Below are 16,314 nucleotides of genomic sequence, written 5' to 3' on the forward strand. Positions count from 1 at the left end.
ATCCATGCCTCAGTTTCCTCATCTGAAAACAGGAATTAAAAATTATATGCCAAGGGGGATCCACTTCTGGCATGATGGAAAGGGAAGCTAATAAATCCCCTCTGTAAAAAGCAACTATAAAGCTGGGCCAAACTGTCAAAAGCAACCATTTCAGCATTTTGGAGATAAACTAACAGCATACAACTTGAGAAGCTTATTCATAAAAACCAGTGAACATTGGGACTTCATTAAAATTATAGACTTTTGTGTTGCAAAATGCATCATTAAGAGGAAAGAAAAGCCACAGACTGGGAGGAAATATTTGCATACCATATATCTGATAAAGGACTTGTACCCAGAACAAATATATAAAGAACTCTTTAAGACTGAATGAAAGATAAATAACCTGTTTTTAAATGGGCAAAAGACTTAAATAAGACCTTTTACCAAAGACATACAAATGGCCAGTAAGCACACGAAAAGGTGCTTAACACTACTGGCCGTGAGGACAATGTAAATGAAAACCACAATGAGATACCACCACCCACCCACTAGAAGGACAAGACCCAGCCTTAGCAAGAATGTAGAGCAACTGGAACCCTCCTACATCACTGGTGGCAACGTAAAATGAGTTGGCTTTTAAACATTTTTCTTTTTTCCTTATTACATTTTCTTTTTCCTTATTACATTCTTTTATTATTAAAATGCTTGACTAGAAATACAGAAAACAAAGATTTATGAAAAGGCAGATAATTTCAGACCCTTAGGAATCACTCCGTATCAGTTTATACAGATCATCTACTTTCTTTTTTCTACAGCTGTATAGTACTTGTGTATTGACGTTTTATTCTTTTTGTGGTGTCTTGAAGAACTTAAGTTTCTCACTGTATTTTAGTCGAATTTGTAAGTCTTCCCTCATTGTAGGCCGCTTCTACTGTCTTAAGAAATTCTTCCAACAATGAAAGCATGTATCTCCTGTTATTTCCTATAAAAAAGTATTAAAAGTTCTGCCTTTCACATGTAAGTCCTTGGTTAATACTTGGTTAGTACTGACTTATGTGTGAGGTAGGGATTAATTTGCATTTTTCCACAGGGATAACCAATTGGCTCAACACATTCACAGAAAAATATTGACCCTCATAAGAATCAAAGAAATGCAAATTAAAATAGCAGTGATTTTTCACAAGTCAAATCAGCAAAGATTTTTCTAAATGATGATATTCCCTACTTAAAAATGTCTTAATATAGTTGTAAAAAATCACTTCGCTATATGCAACTCTTAAAAATATTCATACTCTTGACCCAATAATGCTATTTTTATAAATCTTGAATATGAAAACAAAACGTAACAATGTCCCCTGATTATGTGGTGAAAAATAAATTTAAATTTAAAAAACCAGAAACATTCTAATTTCCAACATTATGAGAACCGTAAACAAAATTTTTACACATCTACACAATGGAACTTTAGGGAACCAGTAAAATTGATATTTATACAGTTAAAAATAACATGGGGGAAAAGTTCATATTGTTCATTTGTTAAGTGCAAAAACACAGGAAACAAAATCTTATGTAAAGTGTGGCCTCGATTATGTAGAAAGAATAGGGAGGAAAATCAGACCAGAAAGAAATACAGCATAACTGTCAACTGGATCATAGAAGACTTTGTAAATATTATTTTCAATACCTTATTTTCAAAATATTCTATAATAAACATGGAGTGTTTTTATAAGAATAAAGTCTGTAAATTTGTTTGTTCTTAAGGTACTTTTTAAAAGGGAATGGCTGAGTAGATCCATCAGGTCAGTGCAGAACGCAAGGTCTTTTCTTGGCTTTCGTACATGGCATGACCACCAAACAGAAAAGTAAATCAGTAGATAAGAATATTGCATTATTTTTGTTTTATTACAAACTAGACAGCCCCCTCCTCCTCAGCCCACTTAAAATAACTTTTTGCAAATCTGACGTTACTTTTTATTTGGTATATGAAATAGTTAAAGTTTAAATGCTAAGAGTAATAACCCCACCAGCTCTTCAATGACCCTCGTCCCTCCCTACTTCAGCTTATATCCCATGATTAATCACCATCACTCCCCAGCTCATACCTTCAATTCCCTTCCCCCATTCTCACCCTGAAAAACTCCCCTGGCAAAACCACAACTCCCATTAAATCCGACTCTCCCTGCACCACGCCTGCACCCTTACAGGGAACGTGGCTGGAGAAACACGTGACCACTCTGGCTGGTCTCACTTTGTAGTCATCACCATGAACCTCAGATGTAGCCTTAATGCCGCCTGGAAATCAAACCACGTTCCCCTGGTCCATTCACCTCTCACTTTCCTTGCCGACCATGTCACATCTTTCCTCATACCTCCAACACCTACTCCCCCATCTTCAAGCTCAGCGGATGGCCCAGTGTCCTATTTCACAGAGAAAATTAAGAACTTCAGAAGAAAACTGCAGACTCCAACACCACATCAACCCATATCCATCCTTTTATTATATACATCCACGCACCTTTCTACAGGGCCCCCTCCACTGGTGCGCTTGGTCTCCTTCCCCTTCCAAAAATTTCCCTCTACTGGATCACTCCTAAAAATGTCACTTCTCACAGATACAAATAAACTTGTCCTGACCCCACTTTCCCCACAATCTATGGTTCTACCTCTTCAGTGCCCCCTGCAGCAAAACGCCTTGGGAAAATCATGCATACTTGAGACCTACAATTCCCTTTCTCCCATTTTCTCTTAAACGCAAGCCAGAGACCTACTCCACCACCATTACACAGAAACTGCTTTTGCCAAGGTCACTCTTAACGTCTCCACTGCAAATCCGGCACCGGCTCTCAGTCCTGATCTTACACACTCTACCAGCAGCACCTGACACAGCTGGTCACCCCTCAAACACTCAGCCTCTCATCTCTTAATGTTGGGGCACCCTGCACTCAGACCCTGGTCATTTCTTCTCCATCTACACTCACGTCCCTCAGCAACGTCACGCATTCTCATGCATGGAATAACGATGCGTCATCCACTCCCAAACTTTCATCTCTTTACTTAGCCCAGTCACAGTCAACTCCCCTCTCGACTTTGCTGCTGCGCTCTCTTACAGACATCTGAGACTTAGCACGTTCAAAACTACACTCTGGGTTTTTCCCATCCCACCCCCAAACCTGCTCTACCTGCAGTTTTTCCCACTTTCATTTATGGTTACTCTGTTCTTCCAACTGCTCAGATCAAAACCTTCAGAATCACCCATGGCTTTTCCTTCTCTCACTCCACATCCAATAGGTCAGGGGTTCCCAACCCCCGGGCTTCGGACTGATACCGGTCCTCAGCCTCTTAGGAACCGGGCCGCACAGCAGGAGGTAAGCGGTGGGCGAGCGAGCGAAGCTTCATCTGCCGCTGCCCGTGGTCGTCGCTCCCGTCACCGCCTGAACCGTAACACCTCCCACACCACCAGCCCCAGCCCCGCGTCCGTGGAAAAACTGCCTTCCATGAAGCCGGTCCCTGGTGCCAAAAAGGTTGGGGACCGCTGCAACAGGTCACAAAATCTCAATTCCTATCTTCAGAATATATGCAAAATCCAATCACTTTGGGGTCCAATCACCACACTGGACCAAGCTGCTGTCCTACCTTGCCTGCATCACTGCAATGGCCTCCTAATTATTTCCCTGCTTTCCCCTCTGTCCCCGCCCCCACCCCAGTCTTCTCTCAACACTGCACTGGTGCTCAGGGAACTGGCACCAGATGCCTGTCACTGTCCTGAGTAACAAAGTCCTTTATCTCTGACCCAGGAGTCTCATGTCGTCTGGCAGCAACCATGAAACTGTTTCTGGCTAACTTGATAGCTTGCAAGGAGGGTAAAATCTCCAACTCCTCACTAAATAACTGAAATGTAGTAAATGTAATAGAATTGCTTTCACTTTTTTTAGATCCTCTGGATCTTCACACAATAAGCTTTATTTTAAAAAGCAATATGGGGACTTCCCTGGTGGCACAGTGGTTAAGCATCCGCCTGCCAATGCAGGGGACATGGGTTCGAGCCCTGGTCCGGGAAGATCCCACATGCCGCGGAGCAACTAAGCCCGTGCGCCACAACTACTGAGCCTGCACTCTAGAGCCCACGAGCCACAACTCCTGAGCCCACGCACCACAACTCCTGAGCCCACGCACCACAACTCCTGAAGCCCGCACACCTAGAGCCCATGCTCTGCAACAAGAGAAGCCACCGCAGTGAGAAGCCCGCACACAACAAGAGAAACCACCGCAACTAGAGAAAGCCCACACGCAGCAACAGACCCAACACGGCCAAAAATAAATTTAAAATAAATAAGTTTTTTTTTAAAAAGCAATATGAATATTTGCATGGCTACAAAGGTAGATAGAGACATTTAAACATAATTAAGTTAAGAAAAGTAGACTTAAAGTTGCCATATAATTTAAAATTAAGAATGAATTTATAATTACAGCAAACGCTCTAATAAATTTTCTTTTTTTAACATCTTTATTGGAGTATAATTGCTTTACAATGGTGGGTTAGTTTCTGCTGTATAACAAAGTGAATCAGCTATACATATACATATATCCCCATATGTTCTCCCTCTTGCGTCTCCCTCCCACCCCCGCATCCCACCACTCTAGGTGGTGGTCACAAAGCACGGAACTGATCTCCCTGTGCTATGCGGCTGCTTCCCACTAGCTATCTGTTTTACATTTGGTAGTGTATATATGTCCATGCCACTCTCTCACTTCATCCCAGCTTACCCTTCCCCCTCCCCGTGTCCTCAAGTCCACTTTCTACGTCTGTGTCTTTATTCCTGTCCTGCCCCTAGGTTCATCAAAACCATTTTTTTTTAGATTCCATATATATGTGTTAGCATATGGTATTTGTTTTTCTCTTTCTGACTTACTTCACTCTGTATGACAGACTCTAGGCCTAATAAATTTTCAAGTGATTCAAATCCCACTTTGTGGGCTAGATACAAAAATACAATGTAGCACTAAGTTTGCTATGTGACACTGAGTGAGTCTCAGATTCCCCATATAAAATAAAGAGGTTGATCTCTAAAACACATCAAGCTCTAAAATTATCTGATTCAATGAAAACAAAAATATGCAGAGACTTAGAAATTTAACCGGTAGAGAACTTCTTTGTGAGCACTTCTAAGTATCTTTTCCTATAACTGCGTTCAACACATTCCTATTAAATTGAATACAAAACAAATGTTCATAAATTAAGTCATTTAAACTGTTAATGGAGCTGGCTTATAAGATTTGATTAATGAAATAAACTCACTCTCAATTTTTTGATTCAGATTTTAACATGTTGTATTTAAAAAGTAGTACACCTATTACCAATTCATTACTGTCTTTATGTATATACATGCTAATTTTTAAAATGTATACATTTTTACACCTTTCCAGGAACTTACCAATATTTTAGCTAAAACCATAGTAAATCCCTAGTCTCACCACTTCCACTGCCTATAAGGAAGTATTAAACTATTGGTTAAACTACGAAGTAGGTAAGATCCTTTGAGAATTTTTTGACAAACTGTTGACAATTAAGTAGGGCCCAAATATCTGTTTGCTGTTTATTTTTATTCTGGGACAGGGGTGCTGTACCAAATAGTATAATGACAGAGTTCCTTCTCTACTTCTCTTTCTTCAAAATTTGTTCATACATAAAGTCTCTTAAATATAATGAACTACTAAAGCAAAAATTTTTAACTCCTAATGGCAACATGCACATAAAAATAATTGAAAAGTAAAGCAACTGCTTTGACCGCTTTCAGCCTTTAGGTCTTAACACAAAGCTCCAATTTAAAATGTAATGTGTCAATTATGTGTTCAAATGCTTTTGCATAGAATATGTAAGAGTTTTTCATTCAATCTGCATTAGAGAATAAGAGATTTTAGTTAAAACAATCTTTTCCTCATTTTATATAAGTATACCTAATAAAGAAGAGCAGATTTGGGGTACAAAAAGTAATCCACAAAAGATTTATTAAATGTATATTAAGAGTGAATGTAAACCACATTCACTGATCATTAGCGATAAAGGGCATCCTGCAGAGCAATAATTATTCAAATGAATGATACAGCCCTATTAAGCAAATATAAAAATCTTACAAAATGGAAAAGGTTATACACACTGTAAAATGATTTGTCAAAAGTAATCACTTATTATAGGCTGCCAAACAGGGGATCTCTTGACGCTTTTAAAATGATCTAACTTAAAAATAATTCATGTTACCCACCATAGATCAGCAGGCATTTCATAAATTAAGTTACACAAAGTTCAGTGACATAGGTGTGGCTTCATGACAGCACTAACTGAAAACACACTGAAAACCTTTATTTAAAGAAAAATTAGATTTGGGTTTCCCCCAAAGTAAAAGACTTTAATGTTCACTGATCCTAGCAAAATAAACAAAAACTATTAAAAAGAACAAAAAAACTTTGGATGAGCTTCTAATGAAACATATGCTTTTTTAATCTCCACACACACGCACACAAAAACACAAGGACAGTGAAAACTGGAAAACAAATGACAACAAGAGTTAACTGGCTTAAACAAATGAGAGAAAGCTGAAATCTAAGCCTATTGGAAGGGAAGGCAACAGAAACAAGCCTAAGAAAAAATATCGCAAATCTGAAACAAGAGTCAGATGCAATTTATTAAAAAGTGGGGGTAGAACAGTTAGAAAACAAAAACTCCTATAAACCAAAATAAAAATTCAACAGAAGAAAAACTGAAAAAAATCTTCCCCCCAAAAAAGAACCAGAAAATTAACTGACTTAAATATTTGAGAAAAGGCTAAAAAAAATTAATATATCAATCCAGGAGGTCCCACATCCAACAAAAAAAGAGCTTTAGTCAGGAAAAGAAAGAAAATGAAGGGGAAAGCATTACAAAAGAAAATGTTAAATTCTCCCCTGAACTGAAGAACACAAGTTTACACACTGAAGAACCCATGGAATGCTCAGTACACCCAAAGAAGAAAAAATAATAATCAGGCACATCGTGGTGAAATTTTAAAATTTAGACAATAACAGAAAGATACTATAAAGCTTCCAGAAAGAGAAAAAATTTACATACAAACGACTGGGAAAGAGATGGCAACTGACACAGTGATAACACTGAAAGCTGGAAGTTAGTGGAGCAATGTCTTCAAAATTCCAGGAGGAAGGCTGCTTCCAACGCGGCACACGTTTATAGTCAACAACTCTTCTGAGCACCCCACGTTTCCCCGCACCCCTGCAGGGCCATATGACTGGTTCTGGCCCATGCAGTGTGAGCACGAGTGACATGTGTCACTTCTGGGCCAAATATTTAGTGCCAGCTTGTGACCTGTCAGCTCTCTTTTGCACCTGCTGTGGTAACCCCGAGCCATGGGGTGATACGATGGGGAACTGCAGGAAGATGCCAGAGGAGCCCCAGGCCCCCAGCAGACTTGGCGAAACCAAGCAATAAGCATTTATTTATGCACTGAGATTTCAGAGTTAATCTGCCACTGCAGCATAACCTATTCTATGCTGACTACAACAGTAACCTAGAATTCTATACAGTCAGGCTATAAAGCAAATATTTAGAACATAGACATTTTCTGACATGCAAGGTCTCAAACACACCACACACGCACACGCGCACACGCACGCACACGTGCACACGCACACACACACACCCCATCACCTTACTAGGAAGCTACTAGGAGGTTACGCTCCATCAAATCAAGGAAGTAAACCAAGAAATGGAAGACAGGTAACCCTACTTAGGAGAGGAGAGAAAAGAATCTCTAGGCTGATGGTACAGCTCCTACAGCTCAGCCTGTTTGGGATACGGTCCTTGCCGTCTGTAGCTCTTCCCAAACACCCTCCAAGAGTCAGCTCAATGGTGATGTCCTCCATGAAGACAGAAATCCAAATTTCCTGGCTACCAGAAGTAAATGAAAACATCTTGCATCAATAGCAGGAAAAGAGCTGCATTCTAAAATCTGTTAGCAATGTGGTTTGTGACTCGGGCAAATTACGTAACAACTCTTAGGCTCAATTTCCTCATCATCTGCATAAGGGTGAGGTTATCAGAAGGTTCCTTCTAATTCTAAAAGGCAGTAGTTCTGCCAATGTACAAAACCACTAAATCCTAATACAATCCTATGCTTGGTACATGCTTACATATTCTGACAGTCAGTGATATTTGGTAATAATGTTATTCCCTAAATATATATATATATTTTTTACTTTAAAAGCAATGTCAACAGACAAAAATGACTACTGTCAGAGGGATGATGATATTTCCTTTAAAACCCAAACTCAGGTTTAATAACAAACAGCTTCATTATTACAAACATCAAAACAAAAGGAAAATCATACGAAATAACAAGTCTACCAGTAAGAATTCATCTTACTTTAAAAGTGTGTTAACCCTGCTGCTTTCACCACCCAGTGTGTCATTGGTGTGGCCAGAATAATGCCTATCACTCTAAGTACAACAGCAAGCAGTACTGAAGAATAGGTGATCTAGAGCACATGCTGAATACGTCTTTTCTAAATAGTTCTAAAGAGTAACATTAACGTCTTAAAATTGTTTTTGATAGAAATCTTATCTAATAGGAGCCATATATTCCTCTGCCTTCTTAAAAGAGACACTTTAAACACAAGTGTGTACATTAAATATAATCTCATGCTGTATACAGACAGACACCTCTTCACATGATAAAATTTACCTGTTGGAAGATTTCAGGACGGCATAGCGACGCTTGCAGGGTTTACTGATGCTCAGGAAACTTGGTCTCCCAGGCCTTCAGAGAGATGTGGTCTTTTCTTCTTTCCTTCTCCTCTACTACTCAAGAGTCGGCTCCCAAGGACAATGGGATAGCCACCGCTCCCCAAACATAGTCTCCAAGTGTGATGCCCTTTTAATAATTTTAAGAAAAAGTTTCAGTGTGATGGCTGTTGAGAGTGGTAAGACAATATTAAAACAATCAGTAGGAGAACAAGCGCCCAGGGCCTTGCAGGTGGCCACATGCAGTACCGTTCTGTTCTAGATCTCCCACCACCTGACCGCCGTGACTCAGAGCCAGTCAACCCACCGCTGCTTACACTGCACCCGTGTGCAATCCTCACAATTCTAGTAGCTGCACCAGTCATACTTCTGTAGACTCCCATTCTCCTTCCTCTTTTATTTCCATTTTTCTCATCGCTTTGGTCTCACACCCCTTCCCCACACGGGGCTTCCTCAACAAGAAAAACCAAGTCTTATGCAGATATTGCTGACTAACCAGAATACTCCTTTTAACTAATCACAGTACCTTTTAAACTAATGATTACTGTTAGCACCTGTTATAGGCCAGGCACTGAACTCATACATTTACATGCATTATCTCAATTATTACACCAATGTTGAGGAAGGCACCATGATTATTTTAGATAAGACAAATAAGACTTTGATTTTATTTTAAAAACCTACCCTATAAAATCACAGTGCTGAAATTCAAACTTCGATCTGCAACCCTATGAGAGACTGCCTTCACCAGCTGCAGTCAGAGTCGCCCAGGTCTCTGGCTTGTCTAATTCCTAACGAGTTCTTCCTTCCTGCTTAATTCTGAGGGTGCCAGAGGTTCCAGAGAACTGAAGTTTTACCTTACTAAGCTCTGTAAGGCAACATCAAGGGAAATGTGCTCTGGGGCCATTACTCTCCTCACACTCCAGTTAACCGTGCTTCCAGAAGCGACAAGAGGCCTGTGCATCTTCACGACCAGCCAGTGGAGTATGTGAGTGAATTCAGACACACATCGCGGTTCTACAAGAAGATGCAGTTCTCCCTGGGTGGGGATTTGGGGCCATGTAGTTTCAAGAACTTCGGCCTTATCGGTGCTATGATTTATTCAGCTGAGCAGATCAACTCGGCCAGGGATAAATAAGAAACACAAAAAACCCAACGGATGTCTAAGATCCAGCCAGCACATCTCTGCCTTTAACGTGCAGACAACCGTGTAAAAGCTACAGGCGCTTTCTGTACACCACGTCCCCACTCAGTGGCCACGCTCCATGCCATGTGTGAGGGAGACAAAGGAGAAAGACCACAGCCCACGCCCTCCACAAGGAACTTGGTGATGAATGTTGTACCAGAAACATACGAATTGATAAAATGGGATTACTGAAGGAGCTGGAAGGAAGGGTGGTCAGGGAAGGCTTCTCGGAGATGGTGACCCTGAGAATGAACCAACCACAGGGGGAGCCACTGAAGAGCAGTCTAGGAAAAGTGTCAAAGGGGAGGAAGCCAGAAGCAGCCTGGAATGTTGAGGAACAGAAAGGCTAGACCACACCTTTGTGCAAAGGCAGAGAGAGGGTGGTTCAAAACGCGCTAAAGAGCCAGGCAGAAGTCTTGTGGTCGATGGAAAGAGTTTGGATTTTACTTTAAGCAAAATATATATGTATTCACAGTAACTCTGACAGATAGATTATCCCCACCTTAGCCCCACATGAGGAATAAGACTCAGAGGGGTTATATAATGGGTTCAAGGTCAAAAAGCTAGTAATGTACACTCTTCCCTGAAGATCTAACACCTCTAAAACGTCCTCTGTGGGCAAAGGGAGAATGGAAGTCTTAAATGACTTTATCTGTCTATTCTTCAAACAGTAACGAGACCAACGGTCATCCAAAACAAACGTCACAACAACGTAAAACGTAACATCTGTATGAATCATCAAAGATGACTCTGAAGTTAGTTTAAGGTAAAATGTGCCCCCAGTCCAAAAGCCTTCCCTACTTACTAGCTAAACCAACATGTTGTGCAGCATAATAAATTAACCATAAAAATATTAATGACAATTTCACTCTCAATACACTTTAAAACATATCCCATTGCTGTTTCTCTCTTTCTCTACCTGGACAACTCTTTCAATCAAGCTAGTCATACAAGAAAGTTTCCTCTTTTTATGACACATACTAATATTATAAATTTCTCCCTTGCAAAAGCAATAATTTCACAAAATTACCCAGGCGCCACAGATGTGTCATTTCCAAAAGTGGAAGAGGTCAGGGATGAGGACAGAGAACTGAAATAGACAATCTTCATTTCCCATAAAATGCAACAAGCGGAAAACAGCAAAAGGTGATCTTTTTAACTCTAGGTCATTTACCTACCTACCCTTTTTAAGTATCAAAATAGATGCATACACACCCATTAGTTATTCGAGATTATAAATAACGTGGAGTATTTGACCTCATACTTCAGTATATTTGTGTGTGTATGTGCGTGTACATCGATCCATTTTGCATGACTGCGTATTTTTATTTTTTTATTTTTATTTTTATTTTATTTATGGCTGTGTTGGGTCTTCGTTTCCCTGCGAGGGCTTTCTCTAGTTGCGGCAAGCGGGGGCCACTCCTCATCGCGGTGCGCGGGCCTCTCACTATCGCGGCCTCTCCTGCTGCGGAGCACAGGCTCCAGACGCGCAGGCTCAGTAATTGTGGCTCACGGGCCCAGCCGCTCCGCGGCATGTGGGATCCTCCCAGACCAGGGCTCGAACCCGTGTCCCCTGCATCGGCAGGCAGACCCTCAACCACTGCGCCACCAGGGAAGCCCCGTGACTGCGTATTTTTAAGCGAGTGATAACAGTAACTGCCACAAATTCAGAGATGGGCGTAACAGTTCCCTTTTCTGGAGTATGTTATGACTTTTAAATAAGATCACACAGGCACTTCTATGAGCAAAATAAAAGATAATGTTAGTAACACAAAAGTTTCCTGAAAACTGACCACAACGGAGAAAACTACCAGAGTCTTCTCTGAAGAGTGACATTACCCAACAAGACAGGCTTAAGAAGATGCTTCCTTCTGTTCCCTAAGAAGAGGGCCATTAAAGGAGCACTCAGGGACTTCCCTGGTTGCACAGTGGTTAAGGCTCTGTGCTCCCAGTGCAGGGGGCCCGGGTTCAATCCCTGGCCAGGGAACTAGATCCCACGTGCATGCCACAACTAAGAGTTCGCGTGTTGCCACTAAGGAGCCCACATGCTGCAACTAAGACCCGGTGCAACCAAATAGATAATAAATAAAATTTTTTTTTTTTTTAAAGGAGCACTCAGGACCATGAGATGAGTAGGAATCCATTCAGTACAGCTGAGTTTCCCTCCCAGGTCATGGCACAGCCCAGGTTGGCTGCAGCCCAGGTCAGTGGCACCCAAACCCTTTCTCTGCCACTCCCTGCAAGGTGCTATGGGGAGGGTGCCAGGTGACACCAAGAGTGTGCCCCTGGGTCCTGCAGAGGCCGTGTTTAAGGCCTGCCCATCTTCCCACTAAAAGAACGGAAAGGGGCAGTGCCATGTACTTCCTATCAATTCAGGAGGTATTTAAAGATCGTAAAAAAAAAAAAAGGAAAACATGTTTCAGAAGAGATGAAGGGAGCTCGAAAAAGGGTAAAGGTTCAGGTGAATAATCTGGGTGATCGTACCCAGACCAGTGGAAAGCACTTGCCAAGTCACAGGTGAGTTCTTCTAAGTATCCTAGTTAAGCCCAAGGTCAGTGGGCCAGCTTCCCCAAAGACAACAAGGAAACATTAGGGACAATGGCGGAACCAGAGGGTGGAGGCCATATATTCTGTTCTGTATATTCTGGAATGGCTTCCGAAACTTACCATATCCATGCTACCTGATGCGGCACTGAGAAATAAATAAGAAAGCATGGGGAACGGATCACAGGCTATGTTTTTGGGTTTTCTCTGTGAAACTTGATAAACAACCGCCATTCGTGTTTCTAAACAAAACTGATTCCCCACAGCACTAAACAGTCCACTTAAAATTCATTCATTCAAGTAAGCTAAGTAGATTTTATGTTGTGATATTTGTTAGGTTAACAAAAAAAGTCAGGATAAATGCACACCTACTATGGTTGAGAAAACCTCAGACATTTCATCTTGAAGTAGATAGCAGTTTACTTTTGCTTGAATACACATAGATCTTTATTCCAAGGAACACGGTCCACGAAGAACATATTCGGAAACCATTCACGTTATAATTGTGATTACTACGTTCTCCGTCCTCATACCCAGTAAAGCGGCATATCGCCTTTTCCGGGGTAGACGTTCAAGAAACATCTGCTGAACTGAATTCAACATTATATATTTCATTACCGGAAGCCTGAGCTCTGCCACATATTCCCACCTGGCCCTGAATTCCAAAAAGTACGGATGGCAACCCCAAATTCCACATTCCGACTGAATGTTACGGTGGCCTACAGACGACCGCACACATTCCAAGTTCTGCGCCAGGAACTGCCCCCGAGAAATGTCAGTAGTTCTGACCCAGAATGAACCACAAAGGTGTACCTGAAGTTGTCAACACCTGAAGCAAACTGAAAATCAAGGCCCGTCTCGGGGCCGGCTTGACATCCCCAGTCCCCACGCCCGCGCGAGCCCGCGAGGGTCCGGCGGCGCCTCCACGCGCGGAACAGACCAGGGTCTCGGCCCGACGCGACCCCCCGGGGACAGCACGGGCGCGGCCTGCGGCCCCCGGACCGCCCTGCGGCCGCCGGCCTCCAGCCCGGGGGTCCGAGCGCGGCCGAGGGGCTGCGGAGCGCGCAGGCCCCGCGCCGCCGCCCCAGGCCTTGCCGAGCCCCGGCCTCTCCCCGGCGAACTGCGGGCAACAAAGGCGGCGGCCCGGGCCCGGCGCGCGCGGCGGACGAGAGGCCGAGGGGTCCGGCCGGCGCGCGGCGGAAGCAGGCCTCGGCCCTCCCCTGCCCGGCTTCCCGGACGCCGCTCCCCGCCGGCCCGGCCCCCGCCCGCGGACCCGCGGAGGCGCGCAGGGCCTCAGGCCGCCGGGACCCTCGCCGCTCCCCGCCGCGCGGCCTCCCCGACCCCCTCCGCGCCGGAGCCGCCCGGCCGGCCGGAGGACAAGGGGCACCGCCGCAGCCGGTTCCCCGGGCCCCCGAGAAGAGGGGGCGGGAAGCCGAGCCCGGACCCAGCCTCCAACTCGGCTCCGCAGACGCTCACCCGGCGGCCGCCCGCTCCGCTTCCTCGCCCAGCGCCGGCGCGACTGCCGCGCTCGGCCCTCCTTCCCGCAACTCCTCCTCCCGCCTCCTTCCTCCTCCTCCTCCTCCTCCTCCTCCAGGAGGGGCGCGCCGGGCGCCGGCCCGAGCTGGAGCCGCAGCCGAGGAGCCGAGCCGGCCGCTCCGCGCCCACCACTCGGCCCGCGGCGCCGGCGGGCGTCGGCGCGGGGGGCGGGCCGGCGGGGGCGGGGGTGGGGGCGCACGGGGCGGGGCCGGGGGCGCCGCGGGGCCGGTCCCCCGCTGGAGTCGGAGTCCCGGCATCTGCCCGCCCGGCGCGCCCCGCCCGCGCCCGCTGGCCCGGCTGCTTGTCCGGTACTGCCTCTGCCTTTGCAGCCTCCCCTCCTCGGCGGCCGGGCCGACGCGGAAAGGAAGATGTCCTCGGCCCTCGGCCGCCGGCTCTGCCCTTGTCCCTGCGGTCGGGCGGCGGCCTCCACGCGGCCGAGGTCCGCTCACCTGGCGCGGTGACCCGGGCCCGGTCCCCGCGGGGAGGGAGGGACGGGCGAGCACGCGCGCCCGAGCAGGGCCGGGGAGGGAAGCCCTTCCCCACACCTTGTCTAGCTTAACCGCAGAATGTGCTTATTAAAAGAAAACTTATTCCTTGTTTCAAGCCATCTGCTTTTCCATTTAGTCCTTGTTAGTGGGGTTTTATGCAGGAATAGTTCACTATTGTTTGCGCCGCTGAATTCCAAGGTAGTGTGACGTAAAGTTGCGTGTTGGTGACTTGACTCATTTCTTTGGAAACTGGCTGAACCGTCCCAACATATAGCAATAACAGCAAATTGGATTTTTGCCAATGAGAAGCAACAGGAACATTTTTATTTCTCTTTTCATCCAAGAAAAGTGATTAAAGATAAGTATCATTAAAATCTAACTTAAGCTCTTTTCTCTCGTCCGCCATCCTATGTGCGGTGAATTTGCTCCTCGTCATGTCTTCTCACAACACTTCAGGATCAAGCGATTCCTGGCCAAGAAACAAAAGCAGAATCGTCCCATTCTCCAGTGGATTCCAATTAAAACTGGTAATAAAATCAGGTACAACTCCAAGAGAAGGCACTGGAGAAGAACCAAGCTGGGTCTATAAGGAGCCTCACATATGAAGTGGCACACATTTACGCTATCAAGGTCAATTGCGTCTTACCGTATCAGAACATCACTAGTGTCTGGAACAGCTTCCTGTGTTTGATGGGAGACATGGAATGGCTCTCTCCTCTTTTCTTGATCTTTCCTCACCACTGCTCACTGTGTAGCTCAGTAATAAATAAGTGAAACCTTTTGTTGGGGAAAAAAAAAATCTAACTTAATAATTGTTGGCTTTAAAACTTGTATTTCTTGAATAGTATGGACCTTTTAAGGAGGAAACAAGGCTAGGGAAAAAAGTCTTAAAGTTGTTCCAAGGTGAATTTGTAGCTGAATTATACCGCAGTTAAGCTGTTAGCTTTAAAAAAGTGCAAGTAATTGATCTTAATTCCTATAAATGTTGAATATATAATTCTCATCTAAACACAAAATGATTAATAATTTAAAAATTGGATTGTCAGGTGATTCAATTGGTTTGTATGACTGAATAGTATATATAAGGTTGATGTCATTTGTTATATGTGATTCACCAGACCTTCTGTCATCTTCAGTTCTTAGTTGAATTTATTACTCAACCCCTACCATTATTGTTACCCTGATTTAGATACAACTCAATTCTCAAATATCTAATCACAGTTAATGATCACAGTTAACTAATCACAGTTAGTTGACTGAAATAGAATGGTCAGAGAGCTCAGTGATAATCGTAAGTGGTAATTAGAAAAGAAGCAAACTTTTCAACCCACCCTCTTGTTGTAAGCCCTTCAGAAGGAAAAGACATGGGACAGATTGGAGTATCAGGGGGCTGGTGTCTCCTTATATGATCTAAAGAAGGCCAGCTGGGGGCCATCAGCAGGGCTTGATAAGCACTAAGCTAGCAATGGGCTGAGCTGACTCTTCTAGGAGACAGGATCAAGACACGGGCTTCTGAGTCTGGCAGAGCTGGTCTGGCATCTCAGCTCTGACAATTCATATAGTAATGTGACCTTAAGTTTCTCAGTTGTAACTTCAATGTCTTTGAAGGGGGGGGGGGAGTGGGGGAGGGGTTTTTGAGATTTTGATATTAAGTATATTAAATAGTTGTGAAGATTACTTGAGATAATGCACAAAACCTGGTCCATAATGATTGTTTCTACTAGGTAATGTATATTTTACAGGCAAGGCATTTAAATATTTTTTGGTGTATATTATCTACTTTATTTGAA

The 16,314-nt window shown here is 44.0% G+C and overlaps 1 protein-coding gene across 6 annotated transcripts in view; it reads right to left on the reverse strand.

Annotated features, from left to right (window-relative positions):
• SOCS6 (suppressor of cytokine signaling 6) overlaps nucleotides 1-15,812 on the reverse strand; it is a 32,777-nt gene extending 16,965 nt beyond the window's left edge. Inside the window, exons 1-3 of one of the 6 annotated variants that reach the window (XM_082355247.1) lie at nucleotides 13,977-14,121; nucleotides 8,712-8,900; nucleotides 7,758-7,918 (exon numbers count right to left, since the gene is read on the reverse strand). The gene's annotated coding sequence lies outside the window, so the exon portion shown is untranslated. Of the gene's footprint in view, nucleotides 1-7,757; nucleotides 7,919-8,711; nucleotides 8,901-12,872; nucleotides 13,291-13,313; nucleotides 13,446-13,976; nucleotides 14,122-15,170 lie in introns of those variants that run through there. The other 5 variants (XM_082355246.1, XM_082355243.1, XM_082355245.1 and 2 more) reach the window with 5 other exon arrangements.
• Between the last annotated feature and the right edge of the window lie 502 nt (nucleotides 15,813-16,314).

The sequence above is a fragment of the Balaenoptera borealis genome, assembly GCF_965194805.1.
Source record: "Balaenoptera borealis genome assembly, chromosome: 14".
In the NCBI taxonomy this organism is placed as follows: domain Eukaryota; kingdom Metazoa; phylum Chordata; class Mammalia; order Artiodactyla; family Balaenopteridae; genus Balaenoptera; species Balaenoptera borealis.